Below are 26,661 nucleotides of genomic sequence, written 5' to 3' on the forward strand. Positions count from 1 at the left end.
AACAACTCAATGTCCACTATGTGAAGCAGCCAAACACATGCCTCCTCTCGTTAACTGAGATAAATTGCTGGCATATTTGTTTTACATCTATACCGTCCAGTCTCTCCTGGTGGACATGGCATACAGCAGCATTGTTTAATCTCATTTGAGTCATTGTTAACCTTAGCCATCTTTTTAGTCTTCTGAGAGCACTGAAGCTTCTTTCAGCCTCAGCCGGAGATACTGGGATGACTAAAAGGAGCCTGACAATTGTCATGATAATAAATACTAGTTAATCTATAGCACCAAATCATCAGTCAGTCACCTGTGACCTTGCCTCTTCACCTGTGTCCAAGCTACAACATGGCAGAGGCAGCTCTGTCACCTGATAAATAACAGTGAGACATTCCACATACATGCAGTCACACATGTGCTTCAAATACAGTAATGAACCACCAAGTCATCAACCAATTCCACCTGTGATCTTGTATCACCATTGCTCTCTGTGCTTTGTGTTGGTTCTTCTGTCACCTGACAAATAGGACATACATGATAATAAGAATAAAACGGGGAGCTGCTTCAGTGTTTCTGTCAATTTGTGCAGATCTTGACTCATCATGATGAGTCAGTAATGTTTGTAGGGTGAGTGCATTTTTAAAACAATTTGTGCAAACTGCACTACAAGGTGGAATATTTGCAAAATCATGACTACCTCATGATATATTGTCTCAAAAATTAACCCTATGAATATGTCAGTACCACTGGGATGAAATTATTGTGTCACCAACATTTTAACGTTAGACATATAATTTTAACGGCCTCTGTAAACTAATATCCTGGCTTGCTCGAGGCTGCCGTTTTCTCTGACAGTTTCAATCAAAATTAGAAATGCTACTCTGGGAGACTGAGATAACTAATAGTGCTGCCTGTTGTGCAGATAGTTTCCAAAACACGTTATTCATGGTTACATACAATTTTAGACTGATGTGTGCCAAAGCCTAGCATAGCCTGTAACGTTATTATGACGGACACATTTTATGAGTGAACTTGACTTTAACTGACTTACAGGTTTCTTTGAAAAATACTTTTTTGCTGCCATCCTCCTCTCCTCCTCGCAGTGCAGGGTTGCCACTGCTAAAACTAAACAGAGCTCCCTGAAAGGCACAGCCAATCACATTGGCCATATTTGTCACATGAGGTAGGACTCCAGTAGAGAACGTAATTTAACTCTTTGTGCACCGCTGGGTGAAAGAGACGTTGACAGATCGTTTTTTCTTTCTGTCAGTTTTGTTTTTCTTTACTCGAAGAGATCAAATTATTGGTGGGGACAATTCAATAATCGCTGGATATTGGTGGGGACATGTCCCTTCCGTCCATGCCAAATCTACACCCTTGAGTACAGTTAAAGTCAAAGGTTTTAACAGTGGCACCACTTGCAACACTAAACTTTTATTTATTTGCAAACAAACGTTTTGAAACTTGTGACATTCTGTGAAAAACAAAGTAACGTAGTGCATGAAGAACAAATTTTGTGACACATAAGTGCTGATGTCTAAACACAATTCATTACATCTCCACTCATTTTTATAAAAGAAGTGACTGTCTTTCATATTCCCTGACACTGACCTAATTATATTATATTTCATGCTCAGCTACAAATTTTACTTCACTGGCACACACACATCACACATCCTACCATTTGTCTGTGATTTTTGTTGCTCAAATAGCTGTTTAGTCAAATAATATATATATTTTTTTAATGTAATTGAGCAGTTGTCCTGTCTGTTCCCTGGTTGTTTGAGAAATGCTCAATGCATTTTTTTCACTCTAAACCAGACAGACCATTTTAGGAATTGCCAGTCATGCTGCTATCCAGAGGAACAATGAAATAAAATATCCCTCTACACTGACGATATAATATTATATATAACAAAACCCAATTCTACAACATCATACCTAAAAAGAGTGTGTGAATTCAAATGGTCTAAAGAGGGTATTAAATACTTTGGAACTTTCATTTCCATACCCTCGGACCACTTGTTTGACAAAAATTATAATAAAATTATTCAGCGTATCAGCAATGATTTAGAGCAGTGGTCTATTGTCCCCCTGTCTCTGTTAGGTCGAGTTGAATATATCCGTATGAATGTTCTGCCCAGGCTACTCTATTTATTTCAGATGATACCAGTTGAAATCCCAAAGACAATGTTTGATAAGCTGAATGAAAGAATTTCTAACTTCATGTGGGCTAAACAGCAGCCTAGAATTAGACTCAAAACCCTGCAGCTGCCCAAAATAAAGGGGGGCATTAATGTACCTCATTTTAAATATTACTACTGGGCTGCACAAATAAAACCTTTGCTGACATGGTTGCAAAATGATAGACATACTCTGGCTCAAAATAGAAAAAAGTAAATGTCCCAAAACACTGGAAACACTACCTTTCGTAGAAAAACCCGTAAAAGAAATGGCAACCTGGACAAAAACACATTAAAAAGTTTGAATAAAATTCAGTCAGCACTGGGACTACCAAAGTATCTTTCTTTACTATCAAGCACAGGATCTATGAAAACCTTTTCCTCTAATAACTCAGATACTGGGTTTAAAACGTGGGCACATAATGTACTGAAATATGTACAACAACTATTGGAACAATGGAACTTTAAGACATTTGAACATCTGAAGAATGAATTTAATCTCCTCAGGACAGATTTTTATAGATCTCTACAACTAAGGTCCTTCTTGACGGCACTCAAAAGCTGGGGAAACATTGCCAACCCCACACCTAATGAAGAATTTCTAAAAAGTAAACAAATCAGAAACAGAGACAAGAAGACTATTAGTAAAATCTATAACGCAGGCTCATCAATGATTAAGCATAATTCCCTGAGGATGAGGGAAAGATGGGAGGCAGAAATAAATGAAAGAAATACCTGATGACACCTGGTGGGAAATATGTACTGAAGCACAGCAAACCACTAGTTCAAACACATGGAGAGTTTAAATGGAACAATATCACCAGATTCTACAGAACACCAGAAATAACTGCTAAGATGGGTCCAACACATCTGAGTTCATGCTGGAGGAACTGTGGGACACACTCTGCCAACCATACTCATATATTGTGGCTCTGCCCTAAACTCTGTGTATTCTGGAGGCAGATATTTGATGCTCTCAAAGACGTTTTCCAAGGTAAATATTCCCTTAAGTCCTACAGTAGCAGTGTTGGGAAGGATTGCAGAACATATTGACTGCAAAGCCACAACTTACCTTCTAAAATATATTACTCACTGTAGCCCTAAAATGCATAACTACCAGATGGTTAAAACCACATATAATATATGGATCCAGAGAGTGTATGATATCTGCCTGATGGAACAAATTACATACTCAGACTACAGAAACCTGTCTTTGAGAAACGGTGGGGACCCATGTTATCTTTACTATCACAATGAAGAACACCACCTAATTTTAAGAGCTCTCTCTCTACACACACATACACACACACATACACACACACTTATCTATGGACAGCACAGGAATAAGGAGACCAAAAGACTGCCTCACATAAGGCCAAAGAGTGCTCATGTATACTTTTCCTTTATATGTATATATGGTTGCTTTCTGTAACATGCTGCTGCTGGACATTCATGGCTGCTTTGTGTAGTTTTAATGTGAGTATATGTTTGTACATACAGGTACAGTTGAATAGAGGAAGTGTAGGATGTGTCACTGCTGATTAAAAATAAATAAAAATTGAGTTAAAAAAAAATTCATACCTGTTTGGACAGCAGGAGGTGTAGTTTCCCTGAATTAGTTTTCCTGAATTTCTCTGTATTTTTTTCTCACTAAGAATTCAGGAGGCAGCATCAAATATGAAGTAAATTCACAGCTTGTTTTTTTTAATTGTATAAATTATCCTTTTATATATTACATATTCAGAGTAACAGTTATTATGGTTTAGGAAATTAGTTATTATACACTGTATGACATGATTATGATTAATAAAACATCATCTATATCCTAAAACAGAGGGTACACTGCAAGGTGCAAACCACTTATAAGCCTCAAGAATAGAAAGGCTAGATTGGACTTTGCTTAAAAAAAAAGAAAATAATTCAAAAGAAAACATCTAAAAAATCAGCACGGTTCTGGAAAAACAGTCTTTGAACACATGAAACCAATATCAACCTCTACCAGAATGATGGCAAGAAAAAAGTATGGAGAGGGTTTGGAACAGCTCATGATGCAAAGCGTACCACATCATCTGGAAACACGGTGGACACAGTGTGATGGCTCGGGTGTGCGTGGCTGCCAGTGGCACTGGGACTGGAGTTTATTGATGATGTGATACAGGACAGAAGCAGCCACATGAATTCTGATGGAATATTTATGGACCTAACTGTATATTTCTTAAGCTCTATCAAGTTTGCAGTTTTAAAATTAAGCATTAAAGAAGATGCTTATTGATTGCTACTAATGGTTTGTGGTGAAGGGTATTTAAGTGGACTGTGAATTTTAGTTTTAGTCTCTGTCTGAAGGGCAGAATTATGATCCTATTTTTGCCTACTTTTGGGTGTAAAGTACATCTTTACACTTAAATATTCCTCTTTGACTCATTGACTGATCTCATTTTGTTTCTAGTCTGTGGATCAGAAAAGGCATATGTGAACACACTTATTAAACTTCATGGTCAAATATGGTTATGCTTATAATTTATTTCTTCAAACACTTTAAAACTTCAATCAGAAAAAGAATTTGTTGACATCACTGAGATCATTTTGAGATTCTGTGTCATGACACTTAACACTCTACAGGCATCGATAATAAAAAATATACAGGTCGTTTCCGGTCACCAAGTTTATCATTTAATGACTTAACAAAGAAAAAAATGTAATTAAGTGGAATTATGTGAGAGCAGATATGTCAAGAAAAGCAAATTTTAAACACTGAGAAAAAAACTCACATAGATGAATTAAAAAGGCATTTATGCTGAGATAAATCTTTTAAAAAAATGGAAATATAAATATTTAACATCAGATTTCTCACAGAAACACAGAATTTATACCAATAACCCTAAAACATAAAAGGCAACTTGTCCACCCAAGTTGTGAATGCAATAACATGAGAACGAAGGGACGTAGGAGTTTCAAACTGATACCACAGGTGTATCTATGATTGGTTTAAAATCAGTAACCTTGACCTTGAGGTCAAATTTTCTGAAAATCTTGTAAATCAATAACTTGAGAACATGGCGACAAAGGATATAGAAATTCATTACATAGGTACATCTGCTGGGGGGCTGAGGGGTACTACTTTTTTCATTTTAAATTTTCTGTTTAATTACAACAATGCAGACTGAGTCATCTACGACTGTTAATGATTATCTGACAAAAAGGAATCTCATACACATGTCTATTCAGTAAAAGAAATTAATTGTGTTAAAAGCAAACAGATCAAAGGGATCAGTAATGGCAATTATTTGTCATTGTCTTACTTGTCTTAGCCCAGTTAGGTAAACATTAACAATATATTTAACTTTGTTAGAAAATGGAAAATGATTCTTTGAGGCTGTTTTCTGCCTGCTCTGTGTGATGTCATTCCAAGCTGCAGGAATATCAGCAGGTTTTGCATTATATACGTTTTGGCAAAGACCCTGTTCTACCTTGCCATCACATATTTCCAGTAGTCTGATGCCTCAAGATCACATCTGGAGGGATTCTCCAGTCCGGATAAATTTCCTTGTAACTTTTATAAGGGTGAGATTCATGGTTTGTATCACTGCAGTGAAAACTGATGTTACTGATCACGAGAGAGGAGCATATGTTAGTGACAGGTTTTTGTGTTGTGTCCCACCTGTATCTACCCAGACCCTGTGGTCTATATCATGAGCACCTACACATTAAACAACTTTAGCATTATAATGGCTTCAAGCTCACACTGAGGCCTGTGGGGCACTATCAGCCACTGAGACAACAGACACATTTAAGTGTTTTAACATATTAAATACTTTAAAGCTACCTGTTCATTTAATGGAGGTGAACGATACATCATAATTTTACATAATTACATCACAGATGAGAGACTAAATAAATAGATTTTAGGTAGATGCTTGTGCATTCTTAAAGTCTGATATGTTGAACTGAACTGAGTGTGTCATCTTTTCAAAGCCTCCCAGTCAGTGCTGTTCTCCATGCCTGTCTTACTGTACATGGTGTTATTAGCACAAACACTTTAAAGGTGAACATTTAGGACTTACTGCAAATGTTACTATGTCAAAGTTACTGTGACTCAAACAGAGAACATTTTGATTTTTTTATATCCCTCAACTAATTTATTTAAAAGTATTTTATAGCATATAACACCTTTGAAAATATGCTTCGGTTCACATTTAACTCCAGAAAATCAAAATATGGATATTACCTGACCACAGATTTGTGGTGACGTCACTGCTCTTTTAACTGTTTGGTGTCTTTGCTTTGTTTGCTGGTTGTAGAAATGGTTTATATGAGCTTTGAGCTGAGATTCAGAGGTTTCTGTGGACACCGCTCATGTCGGCACTTATATTTCTGACCTTTTCTTATAACCGATTAAACATGATCTCCTCCCCTTTGCCCCCATGTTTGGTGGTGTAGGTGCAAATGATCAGTCATGACATTCTCATATTAAATAAGATACTGCAAATAATTATTTCTGCATTTGTGAGATTGAAGTGAATTGAAAATGTGTATGCAATGACCCTGTTTTAAATATTTGACCTAAAAATTGTTGGAGTGAATGAGCCTCAACATGATGACCTAACTAGTGATACCCTGACACACACACACACACACACACACACACACACACACACACACACACACACACACACACACACACAAAAGCATGTTATGCCGGTTTCAGCTGAAACAATGTTTCAAACCAATTTCCGGGTTTTTAGTTCACCATTTATGAGGTTTCAAGAAGAAAATAAAAGACAGATCTGAATGTTTGAAAATGTTTTGGAAAAATTCTGTAAAGATGAGACGAAAAATACTCAAAGGATAAATTTAATTGGTTTATTATTTAGATAAGTTGAAAGAAAAGTTAAACAAGCAAGTAAATAATGAAACAAGGTAAAATGAAGTAATAATGAAAAAAGTTAAACAAGTAAATGAAGAAAAAAGGTAAAATGAAGTAATAATGAGGAAAAAAGTTAAACAAGTAAATGAAGAAAAAAGGCGGAGGAGAGAAAACCCCAACAATCCCCTCTGAGCAAGCCCTTGGCGACAGTGGAGAGGAAAAACTGCCTTTAAACGGGCAGAAACCTCCGGCAGAACCAGGCTCAGGAGGGGACAGTCAACTGCCGGGACTGGTTGGGGGGCTGAACAGAGGTGGAGCAAGACGAGGCTACATCAGGTGAGGAAGCAGTAGCGTCTCTCCTCCGGAACAAGTGGAACCATTTTGTCTTTTTTTTCATGCACTTTTCCACAAGCGCTTTTTTTTCCAGGATGAGATTTCTCAGCTCATCGATTGTTTCTGTGTTTTGCTTTTCAAGTTTCTGGCATCTTTGTTCCACCTCTTCTAATGTTGCTTGTTGTTCTTCAAGCTTGTCTTTGAGTTGTTTGGATGTTGCCTCTTGTATCAGCTTGTCCTTGTGCATGTCTGCATTTCTCTGTTCGACTTCTTTGTGCTTTTCTTCTAACTGCTCGTTTCTTTTGTGGATTTCTTGGAGTGTGAGCTGCAGGTCTTCGTGTATTTTGTCTTGTTGTTGTTTTTGTGCCTGCATTTGAGTGTTTTCACGCTTCAAGTTATTGAATTCCACCAAAATCCCTTTAACGAGCTCGGAGTTGTTTCTCGCATTTTGCTCGATCCTTTTCTGCATCTGTGAGCAGCGTTTCTCCAGTTTCTCCTTTTCTTCTTCCACTTTAGCTGCTTTGTCCTCCAGCTGATTACAAAACTCTTGAAGTTTTAGATTTTTAGACTCAAAGTCCTGGACGATACGTTTTCCTTCTTTCAGTCTTTCTTGTTGTTGCTCTTTCTGTTGAAGAAGGTCTTTATTTTGGCGCAGCGTTTCATCCAGGCTTTCTTTCAGCATTCGGTATTTTACCTGCATGCTCTTCAGGTCGTGCTGCATGTCTCTTTGTTTTTTGTCATGCTCTTCCTTCTGTTGGAGGATTTCTTTCTTTTCTTCCACAGCTTCATGGAGCTGTCTTTGGAGCAGCTGATTCATTTGGTCCATGTATTGGAGGTCCCATTCTATCTTATCAGTCATTGTTTTCTTGTCTTGGAGCTGGTTGGTCATTTCTTTTAGTTCCGCGCTCTTTTGCTTATTTTCTTTAATGAGGTGCACAATCTGCTCTCGGGCCTGAGCAAACTTTATTCCCCAGCCCTCATTAATAATTTTTATGTCCGGCTGGCGCTGTTGTCTGTCTTCCAGCTCTTTATTTTGGGCTTCCATTTGTCTACACTTGTCCTCCAGTTGAAGTTTCTCTTCTTCAATTTGTTGCATTTTTTTCTGGAGAAGGTAGTTTTCCTTCCTACTCTCCTCTAATGCCCTTTGGAAGGATGAGACGCCATTTGGGGAAATCGGCCGGCCACGCCAGGAAGGAGAGGCGGCGTAATCTTTTTGAATTGCTTGTTTGTTTCTTGGAAACATGTTGGAGTTTCTATACGATGACCTTTAAGAGCTTTCCAAATGTTTCTGTGGTGAACGTTTTGTAGGCTGCAAACACAGATGCTGCTGAAACGAACTAAAACTTGCTGTGTCTCACCCCTATTTAAGGAAAAACATCAAAGGACTTAAGATTCTTAAGATCTCCCTATGACATCATCACTCCCTAAGCCAATCAGATTGTCACAAGACATTTTGGAATGGGGTATTTTTTTTTAAACTGTTTTCAAACTTAACTTAAAATTTCAGTGTTTCCTAGTTGTGGACTATCGGTTAGTCCAGCCGATTAAGAAATTAATTGTCACAAACATCCCTAATATTATATAACAGACAACAGAAAACAAGACAAGTTTTTTTTTCTACACAATAGAGCTATAATAAAAGGTTTTTTTTAATTATCCTACTTTTTATAAAAAGGAATATTTATTAATGAATATGTATTTAATTAAAAAACTCTCATCATCTAAAGGGTTTAACAAAAAGGGGGAGCTTCCTGCTCGAAAATGAAATGCCCCCATTTTTCTGGGCGTGGGTGTTTAACTAATTAAAAAGAACAAACAAACAAACAAACATCTGTCTCCTATTTTTTTTGTGTCACACAGTAAAGAAGCATCAATATCTGATGAGAAGACATTAATTTGTTGGTGTTTGTGGTGTTTGGTGCAGTTTTCCTGTTTTCTGGGTTGTTGTTTATTTACAGTGGAGATGAATATCTCTAACAAGTTGATTTGTTCACATTTGCACGTCTTAATTTTTAAGAGGAATGTGTTTTTTGAGTTTGTACACTATATGCATGTAAGGCAACCGTTTCCTTTTTCACTATTTTTGTGTGGTGCATTTTTCTCTTTTAACAAAAGGGGAACAAAAGACATTTAAGTCGACCTGAGATGATTTGTTTAAATGTTTACATGGTCTTACTGAGGTGATGCAAAGTGAAACATGCTTTCTTTTTTTGGTAATGTGCTGGAAAAGCTTGAAAATGGACCTTGAATGTGCTTAAAAAGTGCTTGAATTTGACCCTGAAAAAGGTGTATGAACCCTGCATATATTGCAGTATTTACAGCTTATAGTAGAAATTTCATGCCAACAGCTAATCTTTTTTTTTTTTTTCTTTCTTTTTTTTTACTGGGAAATGAAATGCTGCCAATTCACAAAGCTGGTTTTCAGCTGCACTTCCTGTTGTAGACTTGTGATGTACACAGGCTCTGTTCCAGCACTCAGCATGTTCTTCCTTATTTTCTCCACCAGGGGGAGTTCCTAAACTATGACATCCTGATAGGAGTGAACCAGGGAGAGGGGCTGAAGTTTGTGGACGACAGTGAGGACAACGACGGCATCTCAGCTGCGGCCTTCGACTACACCATCTCCAACTTTGTTGACAACCTCTACGGATACCCAGAGGGTGAGGGCGCCACCTCTGTACACTGCCACTTTTCAGTTATTCCATTTTACAGCCTCCTCTCACTTAACTGCGTTTTGCAGCATCATCAGGTTTTGTCTTTTTAGGAGCCGCGTTTGTTGATTTGTTAGTTTTTTCTTTTTGCTGTATTCATTAAAACAAACGGATAATCCTCAAAATGACAAATGTGGGCAATTATCAAAGCATACATTACAGTTCTGATAGCTTGAGTTCACGTGAATTTTCAAAAGAATATGAAAACCTGTCTTTAAGTGTTTAAAACATGCGAGTAAAGAATGGAATCAGTAAAATGTGAATGAAGTGCATCAAACAAGACAAGCGTGCTAAAGAGAGCCACTCATCCACATCACGGCATGTCTGCGCCTTAACCTTTGAGGCTCTGTGGGCAGTAATGCTATCATCCCCCAGGTAGTCGGCTCCCAATCTCAGCGTCGTTGTTTCTGACAGGTCGGCCTGCGAACCCCTCACAGCCGGACCACAGTCACAGTACAGACATGTTTGGATAATGCAGTCATGCTTCCTCTCTACTGCCTGTCACTCGTTCTGTTATCTGAAAGACTTTTTATCCTCTCTAGATTTGTCACTCGCTTCCTGGCTCTTGGTTCATCTCACCAACGTGTGCTTTGGTTTCATATCTTTCGATCAGACCGATCTCTTAAAAAAATTCTCGCACTGCTGTTACTTTATTCTTAGCAGTTTTTCACTTTTATCTTTCTTCCCCTCCTGTGCTTCTTCACCAGGCAAAGACATCCTGAGCAATGTTCCCTCTAAGCTGCGCACGTGCGCAATTGCGCACTGCTGGCACGGTCTCTGCGCACAGAAAATCTGCATTGCGCACAAAAAAAATCTAACCTGAATTGAAATTAAAATTAATACTTTAACAATTCTGTTTTGCAGTGTTAGTCAGTAAGTGACTGGCTGCTCCCGTATAGGATTAGAACGATGCCACCGTATCCCATATTCCAGCCAATAATGCGATTCACATTCGTATATACGCAGCCAATCAACGTCGTTGACAGGCTATGACAGCGTCCTTATGTGCCGACACCGTAGTTTTAGCAAGCAAAGCGGCGTGGCTGATGTGGTGTGAAGTCACGTTACTTTTTTTTAATGATCATCTTTTTTTTATTCCATTATTTAACATTTTTCTTCATCTCAAGTCTCGAGTTTCTGAGTTCAACAAAGAAAGTAGAAACAAGACAACAGGTGCAGATTTGCAATGGACACCAAGCTGAGGGTTTCTCTGTGGGTGTCACTGTCTCTGTGCACGTTTGACACTGTGGACGTGACACGGGATCATCCAATCATGAAGTTTTGCCTTGCTGACAGTTTTTGAGTGTTGAAGTAAAATAAATCCAGCAGTTAAACCACAGAAAGGACAAAGTGTGGCTCTAACAGCTGTTGAACACACACAGACTTTGATGTTCTCCACACGTCACACATCGCTCTGCACTTTTCGAGCATCCAACTGTTTTTCTGCTACATAACATCACTGCACGAGAAAAACAACGGACAGACAGACAGCACAGTGTGACACGAGCAGGTCAGACCACCTGTGTGATCTCATGAGTCTGTGAGGATATGAGGCATCTTATGGTATCAAAGCCTGGAGTCTGTCAAACATGGCTACATGTAAACACTGCTACATGTTAGGTGAGCTAACATTTAACTGACTGCACTTTTTTTCAGTCTCAGTTTAGGTCATTTATGTCCTTACTGCGAATCACTGAAAGGCAAAGCTGGCTTTTATCGCTCTGATGTTACGCACATCATGCAGCACAGATTCATCTCTGATCACAAGACTCATATTTCAAAATAAAAGCGAGCTAAGGCTTGAAAAGAGGACGACGGTTTTATAATAATAGCAGAGAAAAGAGCAACGAAACGATTTAAAACTTGAGGAAAATGTTTTTCTCACTAGCAAATCCTAATAAACAGCATGACTGGCCCTCTGCTGTGAGGGGGCTTCAGTGGAGATGACTTCAGCGACCTTCCTGCTACAGGATGGTCACATGATAACGATCAACGTTATGACAAAAATACAATAAATGTAGAAAAAACAAAGACAAAACTGATCGGTGGTAAGGATGAACTCATTTGAAACCTCAAGCTAACGGCCATTTTTTTCTTCTCATTACAAACTGCACCTGTTGTCCTTTGTCATCACAAAATAAGCATATCATTCATTCACTCCAAAAAAACAAAAAACAAAACATAAAATAAACAAGAAACTTAATATTTACAAATATTTTTTTCTTACACTTAAAAATGTACAGTTCTGATCTTCTTCCAGATGTTTCGTCTCCATCCCGACTCCCAGGTTGGTATTTTCTTCTCTGTCCAGTGACCTCAGAGTGAGCGCTGAATGTGCCACAATGGCGCCCTCTAGTGTTAGCTTATAAAACAGACAAGGAGAAAGAACAGAGCCGAATGAAAGGACTCGTTTGTGTTCTCTCCTCTGCTGTAGCTGTGTGGTGCTGAGGTTAACTACACAACCCGTCGCCGCCTCCTTATACACAGGAGTGAGTACAAAAGGGTTCGTATGGACGCGTCAGCTGGCCGTCCTTCTGCTCGACACTGTTAGCTGAAAGATGATGGGATCATCCTTTGTCCTGTATTTAAGGCTGAGAGTCTTTGTCCAGTCTCTTTTCCACAGCTACTGTCCACAGCACTGATCCACCTGCAGCACAGCCCCAGTCAGTTGTTTTATGATTTACATTGTGCACGTTTCCCTTCCAGTGAGCTTACAAAACCTCTGACAGGAGACGTCAGGCATGTGTTTCCCCCACCTCCCCTTTTAGGCAGTAATAAAATAAAAAAACAAACAATCAAACAGGCCAAAGCTAGAGCACAAGCAAAGACAGCACCGGTGACTAAGTTCTCCCATACTGGACGTACGCTACCATGTGGGCTCAAACAGCAGCACATCAGCTCAGTTTACATACTGTTGACATCTTCATCAGAGGATCAGCAGGGAGCGCTGCTGAGCTGCAGTCGTCTCCACCAGAGTGACGAAGCAGGAATCACAAACAGTACAAACCCACCGTGTTGTTTCTACCCTGTTCAGGAGATCTGAGCCCCCATCCCTTTTTTTGATGTTGCAGCTCTGCACTGCAGGCCCTGAACGCCTCCCGGTTACCTTCAGTGTGCTTAGAGTTTAATTTACAACCGACGAGCTCACAGATCATCTGCAGGCAGGTGAATGAACCCTTAATGTGAGGATAGTAGCAGAGCTGAACTGAGGTCAGAAATAGTGAGGAACGGTGTCGACACAGTGAAGTCAGGTGTTTGGGAGATTTCCTGATTATCAGTTTGGGGGTGGAGGGGGTGTTGGTGTTAAATAACAAAGGTGGTGGAGGATGGAGAGAGGAGGAGGGAGGGAGCGGTGATGATATGGAGGAAGGTGTTTGGTTAAGCAGCAGGAAGGAGCTCATGCTGGAGTCTGAGTTTTTACTGTTGGCCTTTTTCTGCTTTTTTGTTTATTGTTGTCTGACGCAGGCCCGCCTACGCTTGAGTGATGCAGATGTGATATCACACTCACACAGTGACAGCCGCTCTTACACACACACACACACACACACACACACACGTCAGTCAGAATACACATGTGCTAGAAATAAGGGGTCAGACAGGAGCAGCATCAGTCTCTGCTCTGTTTTGTTAAGAACGTAGAAAAATAATTTTGTACAATCAAGCTAGATCGACGGACGCTTTACCTCACGTACCCTAAAAAGAAAACGTAGTGACAGTGAGATGAAGGGCTGCACATGACACCATGACTGAGTTCACAGCTGTTGCTTTGATTCTAACGTTTAAGTCTTTTGGCATCGACTCCGTTTTAATAAATGAGTGCTGGGAGGCGTCGTTTGACTTCAGGAGCTCCTGCGATGCTCTTACTCTGTGGGAGAAAACCAAAAACCAAAAGTAGCAAACATGGAGCGATATGACTCGTTTAGATTTTGGGAAACGTGCATCGACAGGTACAGTGTCCTTTTCCCCGCGTCTTTAAAAATAATTCATGCATAGATCCCCCACTGAGAAAACCCTTTTATATACTTTCTCCTTTGTACACATTTTATATAGAACTATATATAATATCATTTCTCTATATCTATATTTTCAGAAAAATTCTTTCCACACAATAAAAAACAACAATGAAACAAATGCTTCAAACAAAACAACAAAAAAAGAGAAGATGAAAGAAAGAAAATCACGACTGAGGGCCAGTTTGGCACTTTGTCATGAGAACATGACAGAACTCTGTTAGTTGACGGTAAATAGCGATACTCTATTTTTCTTTCGATTTTCTTCTCCCTCGATGAGAATTGAAACACAGCAGTACTTACTTGGCACCTAAAAATGCTGGTAGAATGAAAGATATCAGTGTTTTCATAGTTATATGTTTAGTGTACGCCTCCCCCCTCCAAACTGCTCAGCAGATCGGGAATTTTTAGAGAAGAGCAGGAGGGAGGCGTGTCACATGAGAGGAAGAGAGCAGTAATAAAACACGGATGTAGAAAAGAGAAGCATAATGTGCACATAACACACAGGAGATGGAAAAAGAGATGACGCCAACGTAAAAAAGAGAAAACAGCGAGGAGCGAGAGAGCATTCGTCCCTTTGACAAATGTTGGAGGTCTTGAGCCTGGAAACAGCAGACCGTCTTTGAAAACAGTATCTTTGAAAGATCTGAGTCACCCACCCCACCCCCACCCCAAACTGCTCATCTGCTGCTGTACACTTCAGTTGCACCTCCACATGCCACCAGTGGAGGGAGCTGCCAAGTTTTACAGCACATGACGCAGCAGGTGTAGTTGCTTTTGGAGAAAGAAGAGAATAAGAGGACAGAACGAAGGCCCACGTCTAGAGGCCTCCCTTCCAGAGCGGTAGCAGAGCCAGTGTTCCTGGTCCCTAGGTGGCGCTGTGTCGGGCCTGTCCCTACTATACCCTGGTGGTGGAGTGGGGGTGGGGCAGGGTGTTGTTGTGGCCGGTGGAGGGGAATGTGTTGAAGGCGTGAAGAGGCTGCATGCTGGTGATGGTGCTGGGGATCATGGTGATGGTGTTTGGCGTCATCAGCGGCACGTCGTCGGGGGCGCGGCGCAGCGCCAGGTGTAGTCGGGAGGGCAGGCGGGCCGCAGGATGTCGTGGGGCCGCAGGGGCTCCATGTCGTGGTGAGCGTCGTGCTCCGAGTGCTTCATCTGCAGGGACATGATCTCCTCCTCCTGGCTGTGAGCCAGGTCGTTGGCGGGGCCGCCCCGCTGAGGGGACAGCCGGTGCCGGCGCATCTCGTGCCGCTTGTCACGCTTGTAGTAAAGGGCGGCGAAGGCCAGGACGTTGAGGAAGAGGAGCGACGGGAAGGTAGGGTAAGGATGATGAGTGGTTCGAGGAACGTTGTTTCTCCCTGCAGGGGAGCGCGTAGTGGTGGGAAAGAGCACGTCGTGCAGGCTGTGAAGATGAGGGACTAATTCCAGCCAAAAGGCCACTTTGTTAGCTCTGTAGTTGTCTCTGACACGAGGTTTCAAACCGATGTGAAGGTACTGCTTGTCCTTCGAGTTGAACTTGGTCCAGATGACCTCCTCGAAGCGGTTGGGCTTGGTATGAATGAACTTGGTGTCCTGAGGGACGGGCAGGTTGGGGTCCCTGGTGGAGCATAAAGGTTAAACGTTTCAGTTCAAAGTTATATTCAGTCTCCATTATAAGTAACATGTGGCATCAATACACTGAATACAGACAGGGGGCCCATTCTCTGTGCAACCTTTAAACTATCTAAGACCAACCGGCTGCTCTGGGATCTGGATGCTTTTGGTGAACCAGTATGTTCAATTCTTCAAAGCCACACGGGAATTAAACTAGCAACCCAGATTCAAGTATTCAAGAGGACTAGAAGGCTATAAGCATTTTAATTACAGATTCACACTAAAACAAAAAAGATGACATTAAGCTAAATCAGCCGGCAAATTCAGCCCATAATAAGCAGCTGCTATTATTGCACCACTATCATACTTTACTGCAACAGTTCTATGGTAGCATCGCCTGTTAGAGTGTTAAAGCAAAGCACATGACAACAGTAGAAACACTTTAGTGTAGGATTTCTACCACAATAAACAATTCAATAAATCAAAGAATTTAATTTTTTAATTAATTTAATTTAATGTAATTCATTTTGTAATTGTTTACAGCTCATCGCAAGAAACATTTCATTCTTAATATAGGCGCTAATAAATTACATATTACATAGTTTTTTCTTTGTACCTCTCTAGCAGTGATCAGTCAGGGGACCTGAAGGGATCACGATCACCACACCACAATTTCTCTGTTCTTGAAAGGCTCTTCATGTTACATCTGTGTTGATCATTTTTGACAGAGCCTATAGTTAAAGCTGGAGCGCACGACCCTAAATCAACCCACAGTGCTGCTGATATAGGCTCAGTGTGCAGTGGGAAACTTCCCATGATGCACTGACTTCATCATCCAACTGTGTTTATATGTCGCTGCTACATTTCATTAACTTTTGTTTCTTTCTCCTGTAATTTGATTGTTCTCGCTCTCTCTTTAGCTCAGATTACAGATTGAATGATGTTTAGTTTCTTTCAACTTCTTCAAAAAATGTAAAATCTGAGATTATGTTTAATTTGGTTAAAGTGTTACAGAGACTGAGCCCTGAGCCATTTAAGTCCTGTTACGTGTTAACAGACTTAGATAAATTTACCTGAACTGTAACAAAACGGAAACACTTTGGAAACACATTAAAGTCTACAGCTAAATCAACACCTTTGCTTGATAAGTGTCACGGCCCGTGGTTTGGCATCCTGGGAGCCGTGGGAGGCTGTGGTGGCCACACCCTCGGGCTGGGCCGCCTCCAAACCACCTGCGTCTCATCTACGGCAATCACCGGAGGACTACTTTAGCCAGCTCTGACGGCTTCTCCTCGCCAGTCCGTAAGTCTCCTTCCAGTGTTACCAGCATTCGGCGTGGAAGCCTGTGGCCTGCCTGTCCTCCTGCCTGACCGCCTCCCTCCCTAAGGATTCCCCTCCCGGGCATCTCTCCCCTCCAAGCTCCACGGTCCTGCTCTACCTGTAAGCCTCGGCAACTTATGGAGTCTAGCTTTCCATTTTTTTTTGGCAACCTGTGTGCTGTTAACTGTGTCTCCCCTTTCTGTTGCAGTCTCCCCACAGTCCCGATTACAGTGCTCCTGGGCTCCACGCTCCTCGTTCCCCCCCGTGGCATGAGCCTTAGTTTTTCGTTTCCTAGCTTTGTGAAAAGATTCCTCAGTTAAATAAAACTTGTACATAGTTCTGAGCTGCGGTGTTCTGAGTCTGCTTTGGGGTCCTGCTACCTGAACACGCCGTGTTTTGTGACAATAAGCCTGTAGTTCTGTCAGAGAACATACAGTAACAGGTACAGTTTACACTACTATGACATGAGGCCTACCCAGTCTTTGCGAAGTTAGTCCAGTAAGTCATGACCACAGCGCTCAGCATCACATCGTTCTTGGAGAAGTTGCACGGGAACAGGTCCGTGGCACCGATCATCGGTACGTCGAACACGTAAGGTATCTCGTCCCCGTGCGCGGCATCGGCCCACTCGGGCCGCGTCTCGGTCTGGCAGTGGTGGTAGAACGTGTAAAAGTAAACTGGGGACTGAAACTCGGCATGGAGTTTGGCAGTGGCCACAGCTGGTGCCACCCACTGGTGGTCCGTAAACAGGGCCAACAGAGTCTTCCGCCGCATGTCGCCGTTGTCCCTGTGCGCCCAGTCTGTGTACATGAACTTAATGGTCTCCCTCAGGATCAACGTTCCCTCTAATTTTTCATGTGTCTGAGCAAACACACAAACTCTCTAAGCGGTCCCTTGGACCACTGTGAGCGACATCAGACGTGTGCACTGTGGTCACGCCAGCATCTAATCCATCCAAGTTACATAGTTTATTAAAATAATCAAATTACAGCATTTACATTTATGTTAGACTACTTTTAAACTGCTTTAGCCCACTTACAATGAAAATGTAAAAAAAAAAATCTAGCCATTGGCCTGTGTAGTATGTTAACACTATTGGAAGTAAAAATAACTTGAACTCCAATTTCGAAAACACAACTTTCTTTTTTTTTTTTTCTTTTTTTTTTTTATACAGCTCTGACTTGTATTATGAGTCTGTGGTCTGGGAGAGAGTCCTGTAACTCTCTGTCTGCAAAATATAGTATATAATTACCAATGCTGGGCAATTTAATTATATAGTTACTCCTCAAAAAAGTAACTCAGTTTGGCAAACAACAAAGTTTTTTGTAGCTATTTTTTTTAAATGCAGTCAATGCGTTTTTTTTTAAATAAACATTTCAAACTATTTACAGAACAATCAGCTGTTCTGCATCAAATTTGATGCCACACAAATTATTTGTGCCACTCCAAAAAATAATTTCTGTCCACTATGAGATAAAGGAGAACAACAGCCTGATACCTGCAGGCCTGCAGGAGATGTATCACTCCTGTAACACCTGTAACATTCAGCAGTTGCCTCATTGTTCTGACACACACAACAAAACTATTGGCTACACTACACACTAACTACACAAGATTTGCGCTAAACGTCTCAAATCTCTCACATCTCAAAACACCACCGTCACTCCTAAAAGTTCCCCCCGTTTCTTAACAATTAGATGCCACGTTGCCATATCATTTTTTGATTGGTCGACATGGTACATTTTTCGACCAATAGGAAAGAGAGAGGGGGGTGGGGGTTTGTTTTTGCTCACAGGCGGAGAGTGCTTTCGAGCCTTTTTTTTTTTTTTAATAAAACGCCGTTTTTACCGTTTCTTCCCGCAGTAAATATAAACAACGGTAGTATTCAGGAAGAAAACCAAACATTGCATATTTTTATCACAACTCTGGTTTTATGTGGCCTATCAACACAATTTAAAAACTGGTATAAAGTCCACACTTTTTCCGTCATTTGTTCCGTCTGTCCTGCTCACATCTCCAATGGTTGTACACGTTGTCATTAACGTGACTTCACTCCACATCAGCCACGCCGCTTTGCTTGCTAAAACTACGGTGTCGGCACATAAGGACGCTGTCATAGCCTGTCAACGACGTTGATTGGCTGCGTATATACGAATGTGAATCGCATTATTGGCTGGAATATGGGATACGGTGGCATCGTTCTAATCCTATACGGGAGCAGCCAGTCACTTACTGACTAACATTGCAAAACAGAATTGTTAAAGTATTAATTTTAATTTCAATTCAGGTTAGATTTTTTTTGTGCGCAACGCAGATTTTCTGTGCGCAGAGACCGTGCCAGCAGTGCGCAATTGCGCACGTGCGCAGCTTAGAGGGAACATTGCTCAGGATGTCTTTGCCTGGTGAAGAAGCACAGGAGGGGAAGAAAGATAAAAGTGAAAAACTGCTAAGAATAAAGTAACAGCAGTGCGAGAATTTTTTTAAGAGATCGGTCTGATCGAAAGATATGAAACCAAAGCACACGTTGGTGAGATGAACCAAGAGCCAGGAAGCGAGTGACAAATCTAGAGAGGATAAAAAGTCTTTCAGATAACAGAACGAGTGACAGGCAGTAGAGAGGAAGCATGACTGCATTATCCAAACATGTCTGTACTGTGACTGTGGTCCGGCTGTGAGGGGTTCGCAGGCCGACCTGTCAGAAACAACGACGCTGAGATTGGGAGCCGACTACCTGGGGGATGATAGCATTACTGCCCACAGAGCCTCAAAGGTTAAGGCGCAGACATGCCGTGATGTGGATGAGTGGCTCTCTTTAGCACGCTTGTCTTGTTTGATGCACTTCATTCACATTTTACTGATTCCATTCTTTACTCGCATGTTTTAAACACTTAAAGACAGGTTTTCATATTCTTTTGAAAATTCACGTGAACTCAAGCTATCAGAACTGTAATGTATGCTTTGATAATTGCCCACATTTGTCATTTTGAGGATTATCCGTTTGTTTTAATGAATACAGCAAAAAGAAAAAACTAACAAATCAACAAACGCGGCTCCTAAAAAGACAAAACCTGATGATGCTGCAAAACGCAGTTAAGTGAGAGGAGGCTGTAAAATGGAATAACTGAAAAGTGGCAGTGTACAGAGGTGGCGTCCTCACCCTCTGGGTATCCGTAGAGGTTGTCAACAAAGTTGGAGATGGTGTAGTCGAAGGCCGCAGCTGAGATGCCGTCGTTGTCCTCACTGTCGTCCACAAACTTCAGCCCCTCTCCCTGGTTCACTCCTATCAGGATGTCATAGTTTAGGAACTCCCCCTGGTGGAGAAAATAAGGAAGAACATGCTGAGTGCTGGAACAGAGCCTGTGTACATCACAAGTCTACAACAGGAAGTGCAGCTGAAAACCAGCTTTGTGAATTGGCAGCATTTCATTTCCCAGTAAAAAAAAAAGAAAAAAGAAAAAAAAAAAGATTAGCTGTTGGCATGAAATTTCTACTATAAGCTGTAAATACTGCAATATATGCAGGGTTCATATACCTTTTTCAGGGTCAAATTCAAGCACTTTTTAAGCACATTCAAGGTCCATTTTCAAGCTTTTCCAGCACATTACCAAAAAAAGAAAGCATGTTTCACTTTGCATCACCTCAGTAAGACCATGTAAACATTTAAACAAATCATCTCAGGTCGACTTAAATGTCTTTTGTTCCCCTTTTGTTAAAATAGAAAAATGCACCACACAAAAATAGTGAAAAAGGAAACGGTTGCCTTACATGCATATAGTGTACAAACTCAAAAAACACATTCCTCTTAAAAATTAAGACGTGCAAATGTGAACAAATCAACTTGTTAGAGATATTCATCTCCACTTGAAATAAACAACAACCCAGAAAACAGGAAAACTGCACCAAACACCACAAACACCAACAAATTAATGTCTTCTCATCAGATATTGATGCTTCTTTACTGTGTGACACAAAAAAAAAAAGGAGACAGATGTTTGTTTGTTTGTTTGTTCACGCCCAGAAAAATGGGGGCATTTCATTTTCGAGCAGGAAGCTCCCCCTTTTTGTTAAACCCTTTAGATGATGAGAGTTTTTTAATTAAATACATATTCATTAATAAATATTCCCTTTTATAAAAAGTAGGATAATTAAAAAAAAACTTTTATTATAGCTCTATTGTGTAGAAAAAAAAACTTGTCTTGTTTTCTGTTGTCTGTTATATAATATTAGGGATGTTTGTGACAATTAATTTCTTAATCGGCTGGACTAACCGATAGTCCACAACTAGGAAACACTGAAATTTTAAGTTAAGTTTGAAAACAATTTAAAAAAAAATACCCCATTCCAAAATGTCTTGTGACAATCTGATTGGCTTAGAGAGTGATGATGTCATAGGGAGATCTTAAGAATCTTAAGTCCTTTGATATTTTTCCTTAAATAGGGGTGAGACACAGCAAGTTTTAGTTCGTTTCAGCAGCATCTGTGTTTGCAGCCTACAAAACGTTCACCACAGAAACATTTGGAAAGCTCTTAAAGGTCATCGTATAGAAACTCCAACATGTTTCCAAGAAACAAACAAGCAATTCAAAAAGATTACGCCGCCTCTCCTTCCTGGCGTGGCCGGCCGATTTCCCCAAATGGCGTCTCATCCTTCCAAAGGGCATTAGAGGAGAGTAGGAAGGAAAACTACCTTCTCCAGAAAAAAATGCAACAAATTGAAGAAGAGAAACTTCAACTGGAGGACAAGTGTAGACAAATGGAAGCCCAAAATAAAGAGCTGGAAGACAGACAACAGCGCCAGCCGGACATAAAAATTATTAATGAGGGCTGGGGAATAAAGTTTGCTCAGGCCCGAGAGCAGATTGTGCACCTCATTAAAGAAAATAAGCAAAAGAGCGCGGAACTAAAAGAAATGACCAACCAGCTCCAAGACAAGAAAACGATGACTGATAAGATAGAATGGGACCTCCAATACATGGACCAAATGAATCAGCTGCTCCAAAGACAGCTCCATGAAGCTGTGGAAGAAAAGAAAGAAATCCTCCAACAGAAGGAAGAGCATGACAAAAAACAAAGAGACATGCAGCACGAACTGAAGAGCATGCAGGTAAAATACCGAATGCTGAAAGAAAGCCTGGATGAAACGCTGCGCCAAAATAAAGACCTTCTTCAACAGAAAGAGCAACAACAAGAAAGACTGAAAGAAGGAAAACGTATCGTCCAGGACTTTGAGTCTAAAAATCTAAAACTTCAAGAGTTTTGTAATCAGCTGGAGGACAAAGCAGCTAAAGTGGAAGAAGAAAAGGAGAAACTGGAGAAACGCTGCTCACAGATGCAGAAAAGGATCGAGCAAAATGCGAGAAACAACTCCGAGCTCGTTAAGGGGATTTTGGTGGAATTCAATAACTTGAAGCGTGAAAACACTCAAATGCAGGCACAAAAACAACAACAAGACAAAATACACGAAGACCTGCAGCTCACGCTCCAAGAAATCCACAAAAGAAACGAGCAGTTAGAAGAAAAGCACAAAGAAGTCGAACAGAGAAATGCAGACATGCACAAGGACAAGCTGATACAAGAGGCAACATCCAAACAACTCAAAGACAAGCTTGAAGAACAACAAGCAACATTAGAAGAGGTGGAACAAAGATGCCAGAAACTTGAAAAGCAAAACACAGAAACAATCGATGAGCTGAGAAATCTCATCCTGGAAAAAAAAGCGCTCGTGGAAAAGTGCATGAAAAAAAAGACAAAATGGTTCCACTTGTTCCGGAGGAGAGACGCTACTGCTTCCTCACCTGATGTAGCCTCGTCTTGCTCCACCTCTGTTCAGCCCCCCAACCAGTCCCGGCAGTTGACTGTCCCCTCCTGAGCCTGGTTCTGCCGGAGGTTTCTGCCCGTTTAAAGGCAGTTTTTCCTCTCCACTGTCGCCAAGGGCTTGCTCAGAGGGGATTGTTGGGGTTTTCTCTCCTCCGCCTTTTTTCTTCATTTACTTGTTTAACTTTTTTCCTCATTATTACTTCATTTTACCTTTTTTCTTCATTTACTTGTTTAACTTTTTTCATTATTACTTCATTTTACCTTGTTTCATTATTTACTTGCTTGTTTAACTTTTCTTTCAACTTATCTAAATAATAAACCAATTAAATTTATCCTTTGAGTATTTTTCGTCTCATCTTTACAGAATTTTTCCAAAACATTTTCAAACATTCAGATCTGTCTTTTATTTTCTTCTTGAAACCTCATAAATGGTGAACTAAAAACCCGGAAATTGGTTTGAAACATTGTTTCAGCTGAAACCGGCATAACATGCTTTTGTGTGTGTGTGTGTGTGTGTGTGTGTGTGTGTGTGTGTGTGTGTGTGTGTGTGTGTGTGTGTGTCAGGGTATCACTAGTTAGGTCATCATGTTGAGGCTCATTCACTCCAACAATTTTTAGGTCAAATATTTAAAACAGGGTCATTGCATACACATTTTCAATTCACTTCAATCTCACAAATGCAGAAATAATTATTTGCAGTATCTTATTTAATATGAGAATGTCATGACTGATCATTTGCACCTACACCACCAAACATGGGGGCAAAGGGGAGGAGATCATGTTTAATCGGTTATAAGAAAAGGTCAGAAATATAAGTGCCGACATGAGCGGTGTCCACAGAAACCTCTGAATCTCAGCTCAAAGCTCATATAAACCATTTCTACAACCAGCAAACAAAGCAAAGACACCAAACAGTTAAAAGAGCAGTGACGTCACCACAAATCTGTGGTCAGGTAATATCCATATTTTGATTTTCTGGAGTTAAATGTGAACCGAAGCATATTTTCAAAGGTGTTATATGCTATAAAATACTTTTAAATAAATTAGTTGAGGGATATAAAAAAATCAAAATGTTCTCTGTTTGAGTCACAGTAACTTTGACATAGTAACATTTGCAGTAAGTCCTAAATGTTCACCTTTAAAGTGTTTGTGCTAATAACACCATGTACAGTAAGACAGGCATGGAGAACAGCACTGACTGGGAGGCTTTGAAAAGATGACACACTCAGTTCAGTTCAACATATCAGACTTTAAGAATGCACAAGCATCTACCTAAAATCTATTTATTTAGTCTCTCATCTGTGATGTAATTATGTAAAATTATGATGTATCGTTCACCTCCATTAAATGAACAGGTAGCTTTAAAGTATTTAATATGTTAAAACACTTAAATTTGTCTGTTGTCTCAGTGGCTGATAGTGCCCCACAGGCCTCAGTGTGAGCTTGAAGCCATTATAATGCTAAAGTTGTTTAATGTGTAGGTGCTCATGATATAGACCACAGGGTCTGGGTAGATACAGGTGGGACACAACACAAAAACCTGTCACTAACATATGCTCCTCTCTCGTGATCAGTAACATCAGTTTTCACTGCAGTGATACAAACCATGAATCTCACCCTTATAAAAGTTAAGGAGGGATTCTCCGGACTGGAGAATCCCTCCAGATGTGATCTTGAGGCATCAGACTACTGGAAATATGTGATGGCAAGGTAGAACAGGGTCTTTGCCAAAACGTATATAATGCAAAACCTGCTGATATTCCTGCAGCTTGGAATGGCATCATACAGAGCAGGCAGAAAACAGCCTCAAAGAATCATTTTCCATTTTCTAACAAAGTTAAATATATTGTTAATGTTTACCTAACTGGGCTAAGACAAGTAAGACAATGACAAATAATTGCCATTACTGATCCCTTTGATCTGTTTGCTTTTAACACAATTAATTTCTTTTACTGAATAGACATGTGTATGAGATTCCTTTTTGTCAGATAATCATTAACAGTCGTAGATGACTCAGTCTGCATTGTTGTAATTAAACAGAAAATTTAAAATGAAAAAAGTAGTACCCCTCAGCCCCCCAGCAGATGTACCTATGTAATGAATTTCTATATCCTTTGTCGCCATGTTCTCAAGTTATTGATTTACAAGATTTTCAGAAAATTTGACCTCAAGGTCAAGGTTACTGATTTTAAACCAATCATAGATACACCTGTGGTATCAGTTTGAAACTCCTACGTCCCTTCGTTCTCATGTTATTGCATTCACAACTTGGGTGGACAAGTTGCCTTTTATGTTTTAGGGTTATTGGTATAAATTCTGTGTTTCTGTGAGGAATCTGATGTTAAATATTTATATTTCCATTTTTTTAAAAGATTTATCTCAGCATAAATGCCTTTTTAATTCATCTGTGAGTTTTTTTCTCAGTGTTTAAAATTTGCTTTTCTTGACATATCTGCTCTCACATAATTCCACTTAATTACATTTTTTTCTTTGTTAAGTCATTAAATGATAAACTTGGTGACCGGAAACGACCTGTATATTTTTTATTATCGATGCCTGTAGAGTGTTAAGTGTCATGACACAGAATCTCAAAATGATCTCAGTGATGTCAACAAATTCTTTTTCTGATTGAAGTTTTAAAGTGTTTGAAGAAATAAATTATAAGCATAACCATATTTGACCATGAAGTTTAATAAGTGTGTTCACATATGCCTTTTCTGATCCACAGACTAGAAACAAAATGAGATCAGTCAATGAGTCAAAGAGGAATATTTAAGTGTAAAGATGTACTTTACACCCAAAAGTAGGCAAAAATAGGATCATAATTCTGCCCTTCAGACAGAGACTAAAACTAAAATTCACAGTCCACTTAAATACCCTTCACCACAAACCATTAGTAGCAATCAATAAGCATCTTCTTTAATGCTTAATTTTAAAACTGCAAACTTGATAGAGCTTAAGAAATATACAGTTAGGTCCATAAATATTCCATCAGAATTCATGTGGCTGCTTCTGTCCTGTATCACATCATCAATAAACTCCAGTCCCAGTGCCACTGGCAGCCACGCACACCCGAGCCATCACACTGTGTCCACCGTGTTTCCAGATGATGTGGTACGCTTTGCATCATGAGCTGTTCCAAACCCTCTCCATACTTTTTTCTTGCCATCATTCTGGTAGAGGTTGATATTGGTTTCATGTGTTCAAAGACTGTTTTTCCAGAACCGTGCTGATTTTTTAGATGTTTTCTTTTGAATTATTTTCTTTCTTTTTTTTTTTAGCAAAGTCCAATCTAGCCTTTCTATTCTTGAGGCTTATAAGTGGTTTGCACCTTGCAGTGTACCCTCTGTTTTAGGATATAGATGATGTTTTATTAATCATAATCATGTCATACAGTGTATAATAACTAATTTCCTAAACTATAATAACTGTTACTCTGAATATGTAATATATAAAAGGATAATTTATACAATTAAAAAAAACAAGCTGTGAATTTACTTCATATTTGATGCTGCCTCCTGAATTCTTAGTGAGAAAAAAATACAGAGAAATTCAGGAAAACAAATTCAGGGAAACTACACCTCCTGCTGTCCAAACAGATATGAATTTTTTTTAACTCAATTTTTATTTATTTTTAATCAGCAGTGACACATCCTACACTTCCTCTATTCAACTGTACCTGTATGTACAAATATATACTCACATTAAAACTACACAAAGCAGCCATGAATGTCCAGCAGCAGCATGTTACAGAAAGCAACCATATATACATATAAAGGAAAAGTATACATGAGCATGTGAGGCAGTCTTTTGGTCTCCTTATTCCTGTGCTGTCC

General features: G+C 39.9%; 1 pseudogene; it reads right to left on the minus strand.

The window, feature by feature from the left end:
• Positions 1-13,883: 13,883 nt before the first annotated feature.
• On the minus strand, positions 13,884-21,546 carry LOC134624106 (neuroligin-2-like; annotated as a pseudogene).
• Positions 21,547-26,661: the final 5,115 nt, after the last annotated feature.

Source organism: Pelmatolapia mariae, linkage group LG3_W, assembly GCF_036321145.2.
Source record: "Pelmatolapia mariae isolate MD_Pm_ZW linkage group LG3_W, Pm_UMD_F_2, whole genome shotgun sequence".
NCBI lineage: Eukaryota > Metazoa > Chordata > Actinopteri > Cichliformes > Cichlidae > Pelmatolapia > Pelmatolapia mariae.